Source organism: Notolepis coatsorum, assembly GCF_963971535.1.
Source record: "Notolepis coatsorum genome assembly, chromosome: 9".
Taxonomy (NCBI): Eukaryota; Metazoa; Chordata; class Actinopteri; order Aulopiformes; family Paralepididae; genus Notolepis; species Notolepis coatsorum.
Window position 1 is genome coordinate 138,787,741 of NC_140173.1, and position 22,421 is coordinate 138,810,161.

Consider the following 22,421-nt stretch of genomic DNA (forward strand, 5'->3'; position numbering starts at 1 on the left):
AACCTGAACATTTTTTAAACAATCTTTTTTTTTTTTATATATATATAAACACTCCATTTGAATGAATGAACACATTTTATTTGTATAGATTGAACTGTTCACAGGGAAGAGGAAGGTGGGAGAGGAAAGGGACAAAGAAAATGAATCAAATATCTCAGTGTCCCCCTAAAAAATGTAAAGGGGGTCATCTTGACCCCTCCCAAGTCATCCTGGCTCAAACACTAACGTTAGGACCTTGTCTTTTCTTCTTTGCAACCAGATTGTGCAACACCTGTAACCAGGGGCGTAGCTGGGGGGGGGGTAGTTTAGGATGATTCCAAGGGCCCAGCACTGGGGGGGGGGGCCCAAAAAATTTTTTTTTTTTTCTTTTTTTTTTTTTTACTAGACATCACTCAGGTGTATTATTGATGCTCTCATTGATACTATGTTTGTTTCTGAAGTGTGTGTGTGTGTGTGTGTGTGTGTGTGTGTGTGTGTGTGTGTGTGTGTGTGTGTGTGTGTGTGTGTGTGTGTGTGTGTGTGTGCGCGCGTGTGTGTGTGTGTGTGTGTGTGTGTGTGTGTGTGTGTGTGTGTGTGTGTGTGTGTGTGTGTGTGTGTGTGTGTGTGTGTGTGTGTGTGTGTGTGTGTGAGATATATAGAGAGAGAGGGGGGGCTTTGGTAGACTATTGCATTGGTCCATTCATTGAAGATGAACGCAATGCGACATCCTTTACTAGGCTCACCCACCAACAGTGCAGGTGCTGAACTGCTGATCCGAATGTATAGGTAAAAACCATATTATGCGTTTTCATCAATAAAAAAATGGCAAAAAAATTCACTGGGGGCCTACAAATACATTCTTTCATGGGGCCCAGAATCTGGAGCTACACCCCTGCCTGTAACCACCTCCTCTGGAAGTCTTGCCTACTGCGAAGGGCTGCAGTTGGACTAATGGACTTGCTTTTCTTTTGCTCTCAGGTCGATTTTGAGAATGAAGGTGGTGACATTTCTCCATCTCAGCGTCTTGGTTGCGTGTAGCTTTATGACAAGCAAGCAGTGCAAAAATGCGGAAGCATTCGTCACCGCACGCCACTACGGTAAAGCGCCTTTCTTTTCAGGCCCGCTTTGGGAGCTGTCGCGCGGAAATAGGCTGTCTATTGCCATTCTCTTTGACAAACTCTAACCTTAACCAGCTCCTTAACAGCGCCTAAACTTAACCGTTCTAACCTTAACCAACTCCGAAACAATGCCTAACCTTAACCTTAACCTTAACCATGCCTAACCTTAACCATAGAAAGAATATTGCCATTCTCTTTGACAAACTCTAACCTTAACCAGCTCCTTAACAGCGCCTAAACTTAACCGTTCTAACCTTAACCAACTCCGAAACAATGCCTAACCTTAACCTTAACCTTAACCATGCCTAACCTTAACCGGCGAAAGAATACACGCTAAAAAAAAAATCACGTTAAAAAAAAAATATTTGATGGGATTCGAACTCGCCAGCAAACGAGCCCTAGGATCCACAGCCATGCATTCTTGCCAATTGAGCTATTTCTAGATACTGAATAAGGGGCGGTGACTTATATATATTGAGCTCCGCTCGTGTCGAACCAAGGCGGGATCTCATGCGCATGCGCGGGCACCTCGCGCGAGCACGCCGGCGCACGCACGCACCTGAGCGAGCACGCCGCCGGTGCACGCACGCGGGCGCTGGGCGGCGGAAAATGAAAGGCGCATTACTGCACGCCACTACGGTAGAATGCTTCCGCATTCTTGCACTGCTTGCTTGACATTAAGGAACAGGCGTCTTTGCGTATGTCTAGGTTGGCTTCTGTACCTCATGCTTGAGAGTTTGATGTTTCTACAGAGCTTCACATTAACTGGACGATGCTTGCGTTTATATATATATATATATATATATATATATATATATATATATATATATATATATATATATATATATATATATATATATATATATATATATATATATATATATATATATATATATATATAATACCTACCTACCGCAAACTATAGTCTACCTATATAACTCTGTATGATGTCATGTATATATATATATGTATATAGGCAGGTATAAATAGTATAGCCAACAGAGTTCAAAATATGTACAGTATGGATAACGGAGCCTAGAGTATAGGCAATGGGGTTCAGAGTTCAGACAAATATTGACCTCTCCTAGAGGGAAGGATTAACATATGAATGTGTAAACCTGGTATTGATCTACAGACACAGATATTGTACGCAACAGTGGGTCGCAGAGGCACCACAATACACACATTTTCAGATTCAATACCAATTTAGATTCCGAGGTCCCGATTCTAAATCTATTTTGATCCTTTATGTGATAAAAAGTCCTTGTACTACAGAGCTGCATCCCATTGTATGTATTGAGCCGTACTGTATTGTACCCATTCTGCAATCTGTTAAAATTCATTCATTCAATCAACTCTAATTATATATATATGGTACTACACCGCATGGTTTGGCTCAGAAAAATATGTGTGTGCATAGTGTACCCTTCCACTCTACACTGATAGGAATGCAAGCAGATGCCTGGTTTAGACGACAAATGACGAAACATTTTGACACTTAGGGAAGAGAATGAGAGAAGGGGGATCATCAATGTAGTTTTATATTGTGAAACACTCTGTATTGCACAATATTGTACTGTACTGTATTGTATTGATTCGCTCCACGGAGAGGGTGATCGGCTGTCCCCTGCCCTCCCTCAGGTCCCTGCACAACTCCAGGGCGCTGAAGAGGGCGAGGAAGATCATGGCCGACCCATCCCACCCCGGTCACAGCCTCTTCACCCTGCTCCCCTCTGGGAGAAGGCTGAGGATCCCAAAGGCTGTGAAAGCTTGTCACAGACTGAGCTTCTTCCCCTCAGCCGCCAGGCTAATCAATGCCTCAGGTCCCCCCCCCCCCCCTCTGCCCCCAAGTGACACTGGCACAATGACACTGACTGCACTGCACTAGTCCGTACTGGAACTCTGCACTCTTCACTTTATATATATATATGTATTTTATTGATTAATCCCCCACTGCACTGTTTCGTTTCTTGTCATGTGTCTGTGTCGGTGTTGTTTACTGTGAAAAAAGAAAAGAAAATGCATACACTGTATTGCTGCAACAATTACCAATGTGTTTTTACACAAATGGCTCAATAAAGGAATCTGAATCTGAATCTGAATATACCTGCGTAACCTGCCTACTGCCTTAACTGTTTACAACTACCTTACACTGTAATCATAACTACCTACCTCAAACTATAGTCTACCTATATAACTCTGTATGATAGCATGTATATATATATATATATATATATATATATATATATATATATATATATCCACATCTGTCTGAATATACCTGCATATAATTCTTTTTACATACCTGTATATAATATAGCTATATCTGTATATATCCCTTACCTACTCTTACTAGTTAAACCACTGGCCAGTATTACTTACTACCATAGTGTCTTTATACCTGTATCACTGTGTACACAATACCATAACACTGTACATACATCTGATTACCATTATTACTCAGTAGTACTCATTTATATATACTCCAGTTTAATCACATGGACATTGTATATTTCTATTGCACTTACTGTTACATTTGCACTCTGGTTAGATGCCAATTTATTTGTGTTGTAGTGTATTTGTGCTGTATAATGACAATACATTTGAATCTAATCTAATCTATTGAACAAATAATTTTTTCAAAATATTGATTCTGTTTTAAGATTGTTACACTGTTACCATGAGAAGATGCATCCATACCATGGTTTGTAAGCAACGATGACGTATATTGGTACTGTAAGTGGCAGCATCTTGGCAACTGAAAGAGAGTGGAGTACAATAGTGTATACAGCTACTGTATGCAAGAGCGCTATAATCACCAGGAGATACCACATCAATAAACTGTGAAATGGCGACTGACTTTCAGATCCATATGCAATAATGAGTGTGAAGAAGACATTAGGAATTGGTCTTATCATGATTAAACATTGTGGCAACTGACCAAAAAACTGAATGTGTCAGCTAATCTAATGTGTGCATCGTTTTAATGGAAAAAGAGTCTATGATACTGAGAATCCATTGAGGGATGTGTAGGAGAATTGCCTACAAACCATCAAGGGGCTTGCATGTGGCATTCACCAGGAAGAAAAATACATTGATATTACATCAACATAAAATATAACCCCCCCCCCCCCCCCCCCCCCCCCCCCAAACACGCACAAGGAAAAATTCATTCGCAATACACACAAGCAGGATATAGACACCGAAGCAGGTACTCATGCCATACGATTTCGGGTATAGAGAAAACAAATAATGACAGGAAGAATATATATGTATTGTAGTGTATATTCATAAAGACTTTCAGATCCATATGCAATAATGAGTGTAAAGAAGACATTAGGAATTGGTCTTATCATGATTAAAGATTGTGGCAACTGACCAAAAAACTGAATGTGTCAGCTAATCTGATGTGTCAGCTAATCTAATGTGTCACCAAATCTAATGTGTGCATCGTTTTAATGGAAAAGAGTATGATACTGAGAATCCATTGATCTTTTTTACTGAACAATACAATTGGTTCAGACCCATATTAGCCTGGGGGTCTTTGGACCAAAGTGGTTGAAGAGGCTATAACATATTTTTCTCCATCAGGGAGATCTAACAATTGATTTAATTTAGCTTTGCATTCTGTTTTAAGCAAGGCTCTTGGTATCACTATTCTCCGATATGCTGTTTTCGCCTTTATTTTGACATCAGTATATCCATGTATTCCAGGGTTTTCCTCTGCTACATGATAAAAGAAAGAGGACACATTGACCACCACAGACCCTGGCAACAGGTACTTTACAGTGTGTCTCATTCCTTCCAGATGGCCGAGCGGCGTACAGTAATCATGTCTACGGTAATTGGCCCATTCACCGTGACCATTTCTCCCCTCCAGCCAGTCGTATATTACAGTCCTGTCGTCGCTGGTCAGCCCCACCATGGCAGCACTGTCTCGAGTGTCAAGCTGACAGAAGAGAAAGTGCTTTCATATCCCGCGTCCCCAGACTGCCCTTTCAGTCCTGCTGTTGGATGCGGACGGCCATCGGTCATTAGCCACGCGGCTGAACATCAGCCGAACGTCAACACTTAAATCATTTAGACGGAGGCGATTTATGACTTTGTTAAAACAACCGGGTCTGAGATTTGAGCTGGGGAGGAGGGGGTGTGCATGCAAATAAAATGCGATTAAAAACACACATTGTGGGGAGATAACAAATGTGAGAGCATGAATATAAAAATGTCATCCTCAACGCGTGATGATGACGGCTAAAGTGTTATCCACACGCGCAAATAAACATGCTGTTGCCAGAGAATGATACAGAGATCCTGGCGTTTATAACCCGGCGCTAGACGACCCAAATTAATTACCATGTGGCAGAGGAATAAACACACACAGTGTCAGCTCAAACTGGAACAAGAAGGGGTAAGAAGAGGCTTTATTCATCTCATTATAAAGAATCTTAGATGTCCACGCTGAATTAAACCCTCTATTTTCCTCAGACTTTCCTTTTTTTGGATGTATCCATGGTTAGCTTACTGGGGGGTCGGAAACTCAAGATTAGCCACTTGCAGACGGCAGGGAGAGGCGCGGGGTGTGACATGATGTATATTTTAGTTGATGAAATATTTTAGTTGATGAAATATTTTTTCATTTCAGTGTCACAGTATGACATCGATCTCCAAAATAAGAGAAAAAAATAAAGTAAAAAAATAAATATATATATATATTTTGGCCAGGGAGCCGCAGCTGATTGGCTAAAGAGCTCCGGAGCCGCAGGTTGCCGACCCCTGGTCTAAGCAAACAGGAGCTATGTGTGGGGTAATTAGGAATTTGGTGATTGTGGGCAAAACATGTCATGAAAGAAAGGGTCTATCAAGTGAATCATCTTCAGACTGGTTTATTTGTGTATAGTTCTTTAAATAGAGCCAGTCTGAAGATGATTCACTTGATAGACACTGAGTATACCTAACTTATGGAATAGAGGCTGAGAAGAATGACTTTGTTGTACACAGCTGATTATTTTTAGAGCTAGTTTTTGCAGACGGTATATGGGCTCAAGTTTGGTCTGACTACCCCAAGTACTACCCCAAACTAAATTGCAGTAATTGATATATGGGTAAACCATAGAGCAATATAACATTGTGGCAACCTCAGTGCTCAACAAGTGATGTGTTTTTCCAAGAATACCAATATTCTAGGCCATTTTTGTAGTTATGGCTGTGATATGAGGTTTCCATGATAGGGATTCATCAAGCAGAACACCAGGAATCGTGTAGATAGAACACACCCTAGCTATGGGGATGTCATTGATCACTACTTTAGATGGAGTTAAAAATCACAGATTTGAGACAAAGAAATTAGTTTTTTGTAATGTTTAGTGATAATTTGTTGCAGTTAAACCAAATTGATAGTTCGTTAAGTTCTTCATTTAAGACCCTAATGATGGTATCAGGATATTTATGTGAATAGAATACACTTGTGTTATCTGCAAATAAAGTTTTCGACAGCCTATCTGAGACGTTAGGGAGGTCACTTTCCGTGCCGGCCTCTGTTTCCTATTTACCCCCTTGAATGCCACCACCCACTTCAATGATAGAGCTCTCATATTTGCGAACGCATAAACTACATCTTAAATTATGGCTATGTGTCTAATCTGGCCGTTGTTTATCAATGACTTGTTTGCAGTCAACATTGTCGAAACAGATTTTTTTCTTTTTAATCGGTTCATTTCCGTTTTATACCATTTTGAAAAATGCTAGTTTTTTTAAACTTCCAGAAGATTTCAGAAGATTCTGTGATAAACGCCCTTTACTGTAATACACAAAACACATTGTCATTTTTCGGCCTATTTATGAATCGTTTTCAAATAAACACTAGATTATCGATAGTATAATGTGTACTTATGCACGCTATAGAAGCCGGCTGAAAAATAGATTATCTTATTTCCTGATCGCACACACACACACACACACACACACACACACACACACACACACACACACACACACACACACACACACACACACACACACATATGGCACACGCTGATTTAGGAGATCGCCGTCAAATAAGTGGTATCTTTTTCCTCCAGTCTCATCGTCGAACGGTAAGAGGACGCTGACGTTACTTTCAGCGTGTTTGTTTATTATTATCCATGCAAACTGCTCTGATCAATATATCACCCATACTACATAAAGCATTTACTGACGATCACGCAATTATAAACGACCCCCCCCCCCCCCCCCGTTCACCCGCGCATGATCAGTCATAACGTTTAGGATCATGTACAGTTGAAATTTTTAATATAGCGTGTATCGCCAACAAACGGCATTTGATAATCTATATATGCGTTGATGCCTATATCTCACATTCTAGGAATTACTGCAGAAAACGATAAAAACATATTTATATTCTAGACGGTATTTTCGTATGAATATATGAATGAAAAAGTCAAACGTTCCTACATCCTGAACGATAGATAATCGATGTTGAATGGGCCATAGTAATGTCAATTTAGAAATACAATTTAAAAAGTTATAGCCCTGCAAAGAAGGTGAACATCTCCATAGGCTTACAGTGCTGGCAGAGAGTGGTATAAGATGCTCAAATTGCATGGCAGGGAATGTGTTAAAGCACTCACTGGACGGGCTGGCTTCACAACAGCCCGGTCCAGGTATCATTTGTTTGGTCATCAGACCTTTGGTTGTGACACATGGTTTGATCAGTTTATGATGAGGCTTGGGAGATGCCTGTACAAGGGGAAAACACAGGTCATAGGCCTGGGAGATACGTTCAGAAAACAAAAGCAAAAGACATTTTTGCATCAACAGAGTGGAGGATATCTGTCATGGATACTCACCGACCACTAGTCCAAACCTGGTTAAAATAGCTTCATTAAAGTTTCTCTTATATTTAGGATAGAGTATAGATGGAGACTTATCATGTTCCCTATACAATATGAGAAAGATTGGACAATGATCAGCAATATCCATGCACAGAACTCCTGATTTCATGCTCTTATCCAACACATTAGTAAAGATAATGTCAATCAGAGAGGCAGACGTCTCTGTCACTCTGGTTGGTACTGCAATCATAGGATGAAAGTAGTGGGAATACATTGTGTCAATAAACTCCTTAGTCGAGTTATCATTCTTATAGTTTATAATATTGATATTTAGGTCACCCATTAAATAGCATTTTTTTCCCTTCTTTGGAAATGACATCTAGGACATTTGTTAGATCAGCATTGAATGCAGACAAGCTAAAGCTGGGAGGTCTATAAATACATGCAATAATGGCCTGGTGGGTTTCAACAAACACAGCCTCAGCAGAAAGGGTTAAATACTTTTAGATGTCATGCCTTTCTTTATACACCATGTTCGGATTGAGATATAGAGAAACACCCCCACCCTTTTGGCCTTCTCTGCAACCATGAATATGCTTATAGTTGATGAATTCATACAAATCAGCATCGGCTTTAGACAGCCACGTTTCAGTTAGCCCTATTACACCAAAAGAGAAGTCAAGGTTAGTCAAACAAGGCATAAAGTATCATAGTTTTTTGGCAGGCTGCGGACATTGATATGAATGAGGGAAAAGTCACACCTAATGTTTTGAGGGTCAACAGTGGATTTAAATTCGTTCTCAATGAAGTAATCGGATATTCCAGAGACTTGTTTCATTTGAGAAAAACAATGTGTGTCAGGGTCATTATTGAATAAAAGGTTTGATGTTGATGAGTCCCGCGATTCACTTTCTGACTGAAGCAACGTAGTGGGCAGGTCATTCAAAAGTTAATTTGCTTGATCATGGGTTGGAGTTTACATGTAATGAACCAGAGACTGATGAGCGTCAAATTGGTTGGGTGAGGAAGATGACATGCTAGATTGGTAGAGAAAAGATCATTAAAAGGGGTCACCATAGTAGGTTCCCATTGACTTTCACTCGCGTTGTGAGTGATCAGCCCTTGAGGCTTTCGTGGTTTGATCACCAGTCTGTCATAGGTAATGACAGCATACTTTCCTTCATCCCTTGCCTGTTTCATTGTTGGAATGCTCTTTTCCTCCCTTTAGACCTGAAACGTGTGCTAATAATGCATTATATAGCCTGCACACACATGTGTTTCCTGGTTACAATGGGTTAACAAGTCAGAGAAGTCCACGTTTACATAAATGGTGAGCTCTCGCCTTGGCAAGTATGAGGTCTTTATCTTTGAACCTCAGGAGTTTCACAACAATTGGGTCTTGCTTTATCAGTGTTCTGTTTCACACTCCAAGTGCGGTGGGGTCTTTGGATTTCGATAGACTTTTCAGTTTTTTTTTTTTATGAGTTATCTGACCATCTGCTCAGTATCTGACCAGGATCAATATTTACATTGTTTCTTCTTCTTTTCCAGATAGACCCTTTTGAATGTCGTCTTTGCTTTCAGGGGTCATACACTGAGTGGGCAGGGACTGGAACGACTGGAGCTGTGATTAAAATGAGCCAAGTTTCTTCTCCATCACTCTCAAGTCATCAATTTGGGCTTGAGAGAACTGAAGGCTGGACCTGACCTCATGTACCTCTTTCATAATGCCATCAATTCTAGTGGTTATAGATTCCATGATCAGCTTGGTGAAGGACATGAAGTTTGACTCTTGCCTGTTAAGCATTTCCAGATAGAATAATTTCTGTTGATCCATCAATTCTTTCACATTTTCCATAGAGACATATAGTCCTCATCATGATTAGAGATGTTTTGTCTTGTTTTGGTCTTGCGAGGGGACATGCTTTTCCTCTGTAGAAGTTGATATGTGGATTTTGCCAATGGATAGAATATAGAAGACAGTCAGGCAGGTTGGATGGTGGTAGAACAGTAGGCCCGGATTGTTAGTCCATCAAAAATCTCTTTCGGTGTTAGTCAACCACATTTCAGCAACTCTTCTTTATATGATGAATAGCTTTGTATGCTTTATAAAAGTATTTAAAAGAGTCCAGAATCACAATAAAATCACAAAAATTGCATGCTGCTGCTAGACAGGAAACAGGAAGTAGAATGACAGATACAAACGTAAATATATTACTTATACAAGATGTAAAAATATTACATATGGCTATAATGTAACTTTTATGTACCACCTTTTTTCCTGTGGTGGATTAGTACTTTATTTATGTTTTCTGAGGAGATTGTGTTGTTCACACACTCAACAACTGCACACCCTTCTGAACAGCTGCCTCATCATTTAAAACAGAGCCGAAAACGAATAGGTATCCTATTTGAAATAGAGCAGCTCACTCCTCCCCTGTACTGTAGCTGTGACAGTGACAGAAGTTTGATGAAAGTATAGATAGTATACTATAAAACTATAAAATATGAATCACATGTGCCTTTTGATTCCTTTTTAATAATGTGGAACAAGGATCATATTGTGAGACTAATTTGACCTTGGTGCTAAAATGGGATGGGTCATTGGATTGACACTGTAGCCAATCAATCACTGTCCGACAGTGTGCCAGCGTCTTGAGTTGGCTCTCTCCCCATGGTTCAATGCTGTTCCCAGAAACTGACTAATCACTCTGACCGGCAGCGATCAATAGCATGCCATCAGGTTCCACAGATAGGACAAATAGAACCTGACATTAATACCCATAGTCAATTCTTAACAGTTGTGTAGGAGAGGACCCAGATGCAGACAAACTGGCTGGATGCAGGTGAATTGTTGAAATACTGAGTGTATTTATGTAGGCAGGTATGAGGACAGACAAGAGCACCCTGGCTTATCTACTGACTGGCAGAACAAAACTATCACATGTGGATGAAACTAAGGCTAACAAATACCACAGCCTATTCACGTAGGAACAACAACTTACTTCAACTAGTGATCCGACAGCACTGCACAGGGGACAGCAAACATAAACACACAGGGAAAATAACGAGCTGAGACGGGTGATTACAAACAAGCTGGTGAGAACCAAGAGGGAGAGACACTAGGGAGAAATCACACTCCTACGCAGAGCTGTCTGTGCATCGCAGCCTCCAAAACACCTCTGCCCAAGCGGGCAGAACATGTACCAAATCTGCACATCCGCGATCAAATTAGTCTGAAAGAAATGCGGCTATAACATTGGGTGTATACAGAGTAAGCAAACTTAATTGTTTCCATGAACACAGTGAATAAATAAGGCTGCACAGACACAGTGAAATAAAATTATTTGGTAAATGGCTGCTTTTTTATATAGCGCTTTTATCCAAAGCGCTTTACAATTTGTTACTCACATTTTACCCATTCACTCACACATTCACACACCGACGGCGGAGGCAACCATGCAAGGTGCCAACCTGCTCATCGGGAGCAATTAGGGGTTAAGTGTCTTGCTCAAGGACACATCGACACGCTGCCCGGGAGGAGCGGGAATCAAACCGGGAACCTCCGGATTGCCAGACGACTGCTCTACCTCCCAAGCCACTGTCACCCCATTTAAATTATTTAACTTTTAAATAATTGTAATTATTTCAGTTCTTATATGAAAGAGAGTAAGAGACTAAACAATAATGGGTGGGGCACAATAATAATATAGGGAGCAGGAGAAAAGTCCATGTCCTGGGAGAATTGGGGAGACTAGGGAGCGGGAGAAAAGTCCATGTCCTGGGAGAAGTGGGAACACTAGGGAGCGGGAGAAATGGGCAAGGGCTGATGAATGAAAGGGACTGTGGGGGCAGATAGTGACATTTAACCATTTTTAGAGGATGTGGAGAAACGTTACTTCACAAAACTCAACGTGAGTAAGTGGCGCAGTGGGCAAGGCGCTCACCACTAACGCAGGAGATGCTGGGTTAGAGCCCAGCTCTCGGTGTTGCTTCCAGCTTGGCTGGTCGTTCATACTAATATGAACGACTGATAACTAGAACCAAAAGGAGAGAGCCCATTAGTCCAGTCTTAGCCGCTTTACACTGGCTTCCTGTAACATTTAGAATTGACTTTAAGGTCCTTCTCCTTACATACAAAGCTCTAAATGGACAGGGACCTAGCTACATCGCCAACACTCTAATAAATTACACACCAGCAAGAACACTACGATCATCAGCTGCTGGACTACTAGAGGCTCCCAGAAGCAGTCAAAAGAGGATCGGTAATGCAGCCTTTATCAACTATGCCCCAAAACTATGGAACAAACTACCCCAAAACATCAGGGAAGCCAACTCGCTAGACATCTTTAAAAGACAGCTTAAAACCTATCTCTTTGCTCAGGCATTTCACTGATAGATATCTGCTACCACCTAGTGGCAAGAGGAAACATCAGGGATATCCTGACACAACTTGTATTTATTCTTACCCTGCCTACTCTTTTACACTGCCTATCAAATTCATGTGTCGGTTATTGCACTTTTTACTTCTTACTGATGACTATTTTTAAACTGAATCATTTTAAACTATTCTTATTATTTGCTAGATCCAAATGTGAAACACTGTGATTATTTGTTCATGAATTACAGGAGTATTACTGAATAGAGAGCCTATTAGGATGCTAGATCCTAATGTGCCATATCTTGCTATGCTCGCTCATGCCTGTATTTTTTATGTCCGTTCTATTTTATAATTTCTTTTTTACTATTTTTAAACTGAATCATTTTAAACTATTTTTACTATTTGTGTTACTGAAAACTGTAAGCGGAGAGCCTATTGGGATGCTAGATCCTAATGTGAAACACTGTGATTCTACCTGTCTATCTTTTTATGCTCGCTTATGCCTGTATTTTTTACTGTTGTGAAGCACTTTGAACTGCAACCTCTGTATGAAAAGTGCTATACAAATAAAGTTATTATTATTATTATTAATACAATTGGCAGTATTAGGGCAGGGGGTGGGAAAGCCGGTGGGTGGGGATCAGATGTTGTGGACAGCGACTCCTACAGGTCGGTTGGTGCGCCTGTACAGCAGAATCAGGAAGTATCGGGGGCAGCGTGAGCCTCCCACGCGTTACTCCTCGCCACTGAGAGATTGCACTGTACAGGTGAAAAGATGCGATGGCTGCCTAATCGTGTACCGGAGGGGACACGTGATGCAAGGCTTCGTCCACATTGCAGCCGACCAGTGGGAGGCATGGTCTACCAACGTTCGAGGACAGGGGAGGGAAGAATTGGATAATACGAAATTGGGATGGGAGAAAAATAGAAAATGGGGAGAAAAAGTAGATAAAAAAAATGAATAAATAAAACTCAACGTGACAAATTGTCTAGGCACAGCAAATGCCACTGTGACTTTCAGTCGGCAAAGCAAAAAATAGATAGCAGTGCTGGTAGTGTTCAGGCTCGCCACGGTTCAAATACAAACAAATTCGAATATCCACACAAGAGCAATATCAATCAATACAAGTATTTATTGAATTCAGGGCAGAATCCAGAGGGAAAAAGCAAAAGAATAGTCGTGATTCAGTCCGAGGTCAAAAACGCAACAACTCCAACCTCACCTCCGCTCCACCACTTACTCCTGACTAACCAAGTGGCTTTGTAGTGTGTGTGTGTCTGGGTGTGTGCATGTGAGATGTGTGTGAACTAATTATGCGCAGGTGTATTCTATCAGTACTAATGAGCTAGTGTGTGTGTGCATGTGAGATGTGTGTGAACTAATTATGCGCAGGTGTATTCTATCAGTACTAATCAGCTAGTGTGTGTGTCGGGAGTGTGTGCATGTGAGATGTGTGTGAACTAATGCTGTGCAGGTGTATTCTATCAGTTCTAATCAGCTAGTGTGTGTGTGCATGTGAGATGTGTGTGAACTAATACTGCGCAGGTGTATTATATCAGTAGTAATTAGCTACCTAATTGACTGTACTCCTCCTGTGGCAGAAGTATCTCCCATCCTTCACATATCCATGGGAGGGGGAGGAGATCTGTCACAGTATACAGTATGTACTGCGCACCTATGTGTTCCACTGCGTTCCACTGTCAAACATCTCTGCCCAAACAGGAAGTAAACTAGAAGAAGTATTTCATTGTCATGCAGATTAACATGCGAGACGAGGGCGGCTATGTGGTGTAGTGGGCAAGGCGCTCGCCATCAATGCTGGAGACGCTGGGTTCGAATCCAGCTCTCAGCGTTGCTATCAGCTTGGCTGATCGTTCATACTAACACAATTGGCAGTGTTAGGGGTGGGAAAGCTGATGGGTGGCTCCTGGGCATTGTGGACAGCGAACCCTACAGTTCGGTCGGGGCGCCTGCACAGCGAGGGTAGGATCTGGAGGGAGGTAGTGTGACCTTCCACACGTTACACTCTCCCGGTGAGAATCTGCGCTGCCAGGCTGGCTGCCGGCTGGCTCCACATGCGTCGGAGGAAAGCATGTGACAGTCTCCGGCCTCCCGGACCAACAGTAGGGGGGGTGCGCAACAACCAGGAAGGGGGTTGGGAATTGGCATAACGACTAAACAGTAGGATGGGAGAAAAATCAGAAAAAAGGAGGGGGGGAAAAGAGAAATAAAAAAAAAAACATGCGAGATGGGCGACCCACAGGAACACACACACATGCACTGAGTTGCCGATGAAATGTCTCTCTGCACTTTTTCCATCCCATCGCCCCTCCTGTCCCCCAAGGGCAGCCGGGAGCAGACACGGGCTGCAGCGTGGGCCACGCCAGGGGACCAATCCAAGTGCTCCTGTCCGTCTTCATCAGGGTCGCGACAGCGTTAGCCATCTGTTCTGCATGTTTTTCCATTGGGTTTATCTTATTGGGAGGGGAAACCCTTGCGAGCACGGGTACCTGGCAACGTGGCAACCAGGTTCCCAAGCGGGAATCAAACCCAGGACCTTCTAGCTGTGAGGCGATAGAGTTAACCACTACACCACCATGCCGCAACTAACCGGTGGTTCCTTTACGTATTATTTACCCTTAACACATTGGTCGCCAAAATCACTTTTCAGCGTTATTGCCCGCCATGCGTTGATCGCCAACATCGCTGTACAGCGTTTTTGAGATCAATATTACATTTTTTCGCCATGGCATTCATAATTCATCCACCCAACCCCCGATGCCCTAACAGGACCCTAGATGGGACTGCAACGGCTCAATACCGCCGCCTGGTGGATGGTCGGGCGAGTTACACTCTCGCAAAAACCGGAAGTGTCATCGGTGCATCGAGGAAATTCCTCCGGCAGTCACATCTCGCTACGGGACTCCTGTCAGACACTATAGTACATATGGATCGCTTTCTAAACTTAATAATCGATAAGCGTTTATTGCGCCATACAAACCGGAAATGGACCTAGGCGATCGCCGTCGAATAATTGGGATCTTTCACCACCAGTCTCATCGGCCCACGGTAAGAGAACAGTAACGTTATTTTCAGCCCGATTGTTTATTCATTTCACTGCAAACCATCTGATCAATATATCACCCATACTACATAAAGCCGTTACTGATGATCAAGGAATTATAAACGACCCCCCCCCCCCTTTCCTCCACGCATGATGAAGCATAATGTATACCGATCATATACATTTGAATTTTTTAATATATCGTGTATGGGAAAGAAACGCCAATCGATAATCTATCATATGCGTTTGGGACTAGCGTTTTTGGAATTACAGCAGAAAAGATTAAAAACATACTTATATTCTCGAAGTATTAACAGAACAATGTATGAATGAAAAAGTATAACGTTCCCACATCCTGAACGATAGATAATCGATGTTGAATGGGCCATAGTAATGTCAATATAGCAATACAATTTTAAAAGTTATAGCCCTGCAAAGAATGTAAACATCTCCATAGGCTTTTAACGGTAGCAGAGAGGGGTATAAGATGGGCACAACCCCCGGCGGTCAATGTGTTAACACATTCATTACCAAAAACAATATTAAGTTTTTGGGCGCCAACCGTTCAGTGCCAAAAACGTTTTTGGACAGTTTGATCTTTTTACTTTGATCCCCGCTCTACAGACCTGCCGGGAGCGATCTGCATCATTTAGGCACGTCCCCACACATTAGAACTGCATTCTGATCGACTATCACCAGGTGGCAGTATCGTCCGTGTCTGAACTGCAATGGCTTGGGGGTTGATAGTCAGCTTCACTTTCATTTTCTCCTAGGTTAGTGGCCCCTCCTTCTGCTGGGACAGAAATGCACAGTGCTTGCCTCGGAATTCCGTTGCCTAAGCGTATTTGACCATCGAAACGTGTATAGACATATACACTGGTAATCGCTGTGGCGATGTGATCACTTGGAATTATTGTTATTGGAATACCTTCCGGCTAAGGTAAGGTACATTCTATGTCTATTTGACCGAATCTGAAACGTGTTTTTCTAACGATCACGGTCCTGTGTTTCACCGGACGAAAAACATGGTCGGCAAACACGATCAGAGTTTTGAGTTAAAACGACCCCCCCCCCCCCCACCCCCCTTGATGATTTTGTGATGGTATATATATATACACGTCATATATCTTTGATTTGGGAGTATTTGGAGTTTCATGGGATCAGTCAGAGCGGTTTGGGCGTATTGCACATAACACGTTTTATCTCTTGATCTATATAAAAAGACTGGATTATCTTGGAAATGCGCGATGTTTAGAGTGTAATAAACTACGAACTACAGCGTGTGGAAACAAACTATTATTCCCATCTTGCACTACAAGTAACGTTTGTCAAAAGGAGCCACACCATGTCCCCACAGCTGTAATACAGAACACACAGCTTCGCAAACATAGTGAAACGACCACGGAAAAGACTATAAGGCTGGCACCCTCACAACACAACGCGCAAAGAGCGTGGCAGTCAAAGTGTTAACATATTGAATAAATAATACTCTATTATTGTTCCCCCATAAATATTGTAGTATATTTTATAAATAAGAACAGAATATTTTTAGAATATATATATTTTTTTATCTCAGTGTCTTCTGGAGCCTTGCTTATTCACTGTGTCCATGGAAACAACGATGAATGCAGCCATAAAGGTATGGTTTCCTTACGCAGAAAAGACATAGCACTCTAGTCGGTTTACTAATAACTACATCACTACATAACTCATAAATGTTCAGACAAGCTTAATTCTTTGTTATTAGTGATAATCTGTAATATACACCCAATTCAACGTTATAGCTGTGTTTTCTTTCAAAATACTTTGGTCGTGTATGTCCCGGTTTGGTAAAGAAATCGTTGTCGTCTTGGGTGTTTCGGAGGCTGTGGTGTAGATACAGCTCTGCATAGGAGTGTGATACATACCTGCAAGGAATCGGATGTGGTTTCCTCCGCCCTTCTCCGTGTATTAATGGAGGATGCAACCACTGAGCAGCTGGTAACACCAGGGAGACTATCAAACAACTACAGGCATTTCCCCATGCATCCGTGCTGCTCCGCCTTCCTCTACCTCTCTCTTCAAACGACAAACATCTGAGACCTCGCTTGTCCTCAACATGCCCTTAAACCACACTCTGCATTTATGTAAATTAGTTATGCAAACACATTGATGATGCAACAGTCAATTTATATGCAGATGCTACCATAATATATTGCTCTGCTCATACCATATCTGAGACTGTAGTTAAATAACTAAATGCATTCAATACCATTCAAAATAATCTGATTCAGTTTAAACTTGTTCTTAGTGCAGATATAACTAAGCTGATGTTTTTTCTAAATAATAAAGACAGTGTTCCACTATATCTTGAAACACGTAAACGTCATATTGTTAGGGATAGTGTTGGCGGAGAACCCAAGCGCAGAACACGACGAGGAGAAAAGGCAATAGGCAGAACGAGACGAGGAGCCAGGGGTGAAGTGTATCAAAAATATAGTTTACTTAAAAAAGGGTAGCAACAAAACAAGGAATCTCTCAAACGAGAGCAGGTACAAAAACATAACAGAAAAACCACAGCAGAGCTGGTAGGGGAAAGGCACACAATCTAACTACAAATAAAACACTAACAAAACGAGACAAACCTTACACGAAAACAAAGATGGTGGAAACAAACAAAAACACTAACACTTACTGACAAAGGGAGTAGGCTCACGGGAGAACAAGGTACAGCACAGAGAACATGGACGAGGAAGCAACAGCCAGGAATAGTAGACATCAACAGCAGACAGACCAGGAATACAAACAGCAGTAGCAAACATGGACACCAAACAAGGAACCGAAACAATGAACCGACACTGGAGGGCAGGGAACACATAGGGAACAATTAACACATGAGACACAGCAGGGCAATCAGCAAACAAGACACACATGGGGACAGGACAGACTGAACACACAGGGATAAAGGACTAAAGATAACACAAGGCTAAAACACATTGGAGACAACACTAAAGACCTAACCTATATATATGGGGGTTATGTATGTTATCTGTATGTATATAGGCTTGTTTTGGTTGTTGCTGTCCTCTGTCTCCCTCCTGTGTCTCAGTATCTGTCTCTCAGGTGTTCTCCTCCTATCCAGTCACCAGCAGCAGCTGGTCAATCAGCATCTCACTCCAGTCCAGCAGCAGCTGTGGCTAATCTACAATCAACCTCTACACCCCTCCACTATTATCCCAGTATCTGTGTCAGTTCCCTAGCTCTCTGGTTCATTGTGGTGGTAAAGAGCTCTCTGTATCTTTTGGTGGTAAATATCTCTCTGTATATTTTGGTGGTAGAGCTCTGGCTTTTGGTGCTTTTTGGCAGAGCTGGTAAGCTCTGGTTTGTTGCACTGGTGGTTTCTAGAACCTTATCTTTAGTGTGTTGCTTTTGGGGTATGTTTTGTAGAGTTGGTGAAGGCTCTGGTACTTTGCAATGTTAGAATAGGAAATATCTTTTGTGTTAGCCTTTATAGTGGAGCTGTGTCTTGTGGTGTAGAGCTGGTGACAGAGCTCTGTTTCATTGTATTGTGTTTAGGAGTCTTTATAGTTTGTGTACATTTCTGTCTAACCCCAACCTGTATTTGTACATTTGTTTCCCTGTTCACCCAGCCTATGGTATGCCTTTCTTGTATAATAACATTTTGTTTTCGCACACAGGGACATTGAGGACAGGAAGATACCCTGGGGTCTACATTTTGCATCACGTATGTCACCTGATGTTAGAGACACCAGCTTAGAGTGAGCACCAACCACCTGTACTTTTGGGCATTCGGCGCCTGTAAAGGGAGGGGTGGGTTTTCTTTTCCTTTTTGAATATTGATTTTGGTGCCACTGGTAGTCCTCCTTGCTCTCTGTGTTGCTGAGTTTTTGTTTTGTGAAATAAACACTATTATTTTGGCAAACTGTTTCATGGTTTTGTGTCACTACACCCTCACCTACCATGTCTGTGGCCTTGTGTTGCGGCCCCTTACTGGGGTGCGTAACATACTGTAATGTTGTAAGTTATGTGTTCGGACCCCAGGAAGAATATTCTTTCACCCATGGGTGTAGACTAATGGGGATCCATTTAAATAAACAAACACGTGATTGGGTTCAGTTCTTATTTATTTATTTATGTTTGGACATGGTTCGTTGAGTCATTACTATGTAAACCGTGATTGTTAACTCATTCCGCGCCAGACCCGATGATAGTCGGGTTAACTCGCCGTTTTTTGGCCGTTTTTTCTTTTATTCGATATTTCCATTCATTATCCATCCAGGGAGCCTGGTGTTATAGTAGTCTGAGATCCCAAAAGTGCAATACCGGCCGCATCCTACCAGGCGGCAGATCTTAAGGTAAGGGCTATATGATATCAATCTTGCGTTGATCAAAGCATGCCTTCATTGCGATCCGAGCGTATGTGTGTAATGTTAGTCCATAACGTATTCCGTTGGTGACGATCAAAGCACCAAAAAACTACCCCACCCCCCCCACCCTTTCATGCATTCATGATGGAACATAATACCTATCATATGCATTTGATTTTTTAATTGTAGCGTGTGTAGGGACGGAACGCCAATTTAGTATAATACACGTTGGGGGCTATTACCAGCCTCCCATGAATTACCCTAAAACTAGGGATGTCCGATATTATCGGCCGACCGATATTATCGGCCGATATCGGCAGTAAAATGTGATATCGGAAAATATCGGTATCGGTTTAAAAATAAAAATAAAAATAACAATATTTGTTATATATCCAGTGAAATTATTAGTTTATTATTCAGTTTTTTGGACGGGGAAACCCTGCATATATCGGTATCGGTTGATATCGGTTGATATCGGTATCGGAAATTAAGAGTTGGACAATATCGGAATATCGGTATCGGTAAAAAAGCCAATATCGAGCATCCCTACCTAAAATAATGGCATCCCTACCTTTCACCACGGTATAAAACGGGAATGTATGGATGAAAAAATTATTTCTTTTTCACATATTGAACGATAGATACTCAATGTCAAATGGGCAATAGTATTGAATCCATAGCTATAATATATAATATAGTTATAGCCCTGCAAACACTGCCACGTATTCCTATACTTTAGAACGCTGGCCTTTCAACCACAGTACACAGTGCCCTCTGGCGCTGAATGAGTTAATAATAATAATAATAATAATAATAATAATAATAATAATAATAATAATAATAATAATAATAATAATAATAATAATAATAATAATAATAATAATAATAATAATAATAATAATAATAATAATAATAATAATAATAATAATAATAATAACAAACTGGCTGGATGCAGGTGAATTGTTGAAATACTGAGTGTATTTATGTAGGCAGGTATGAGGACAGACAAGAGCACCCTGGCTTATCTACTGACTGGCAGAACAAAACTATCACATGTGGATGAAACTAAGGCTAACAAATACCACAGCCTATTCACGTAGGAACAACAACTTACTTCAACTAGTGATCCGACAGCACTGCACAGGGGACAGCAAACATAAACACACAGGGAAAATAACGAGCTGAGACGGGTGATTACAAACAAGCTGGTGAGAACCAAGAGGGAGAGACACTAGGGAGAAATCACACTCCTACGCAGAGCTGTCTGTGCATCGCAGCCTCCAAAACACCTCTGCCCAAGCGGGCAGAACATGTACCAAATCTGCACATCCGCGATCAAATTAGTCTGAAAGAAATGCGGCTATAACATTGGGTGTATACAGAGTAAGCAAACTTAATTGTTTCCATGAACACAGTGAATAAATAAGGCTGCACAGACACAGTGAAATAAAATTATTTGGTAAATGGCTGCTTTTTTATATAGCGCTTTTATCCAAAGCGCTTTACAATTTGTTACTCACATTTTACCCATTCACTCACACATTCACACACCGACGGCGGAGGCAACCATGCAAGGTGCCAACCTGCTCATCGGGAGCAATTAGGGGTTAAGTGTCTTGCTCAAGGACACATCGACACGCTGCCCGGGAGGAGCGGGAATCAAACCGGGAACCTCCGGATTGCCAGACGACTGCTCTACCTCCCAAGCCACTGTCACCCCATTTAAATTATTTAACTTTTAAATAATTGTAATTATTTCAGTTCTTATATGAAAGAGAGTAAGAGACTAAACAATAATGGGTGGGGCACAATAATAATATAGGGAGCAGGAGAAAAGTCCATGTCCTGGGAGAATTGGGGAGACTAGGGAGCGGGAGAAAAGTCCATGTCCTGGGAGAAGTGGGAACACTAGGGAGCGGGAGAAATGGGCAAGGGCTGATGAATGAAAGGGACTGTGGGGGCAGATAGTGACATTTAACCATTTTTAGAGGATGTGGAGAAACGTTACTTCACAAAACTCAACGTGAGTAAGTGGCGCAGTGGGCAAGGCGCTCACCACTAACGCAGGAGATGCTGGGTTAGAGCCCAGCTCTCGGTGTTGCTTCCAGCTTGGCTGGTCGTTCATACTAATATGAACGACTGATAACTAGAACCAAAAGGAGAGAGCCCATTAGTCCAGTCTTAGCCGCTTTACACTGGCTTCCTGTAACATTTAGAATTGACTTTAAGGTCCTTCTCCTTACATACAAAGCTCTAAATGGACAGGGACCTAGCTACATCGCCAACACTCTAATAAATTACACACCAGCAAGAACACTACGATCATCAGCTGCTGGACTACTAGAGGCTCCCAGAAGCAGTCAAAAGAGGATCGGTAATGCAGCCTTTATCAACTATGCCCCAAAACTATGGAACAAACTACCCCAAAACATCAGGGAAGCCAACTCGCTAGACATCTTTAAAAGACAGCTTAAAACCTATCTCTTTGCTCAGGCATTTCACTGATAGATATCTGCTACCACCTAGTGGCAAGAGGAAACATCAGGGATATCCTGACACAACTTGTATTTATTCTTACCCTGCCTACTCTTTTACACTGCCTATCAAATTCATGTGTCGGTTATTGCACTTTTTACTTCTTACTGATGACTATTTTTAAACTGAATCATTTTAAACTATTC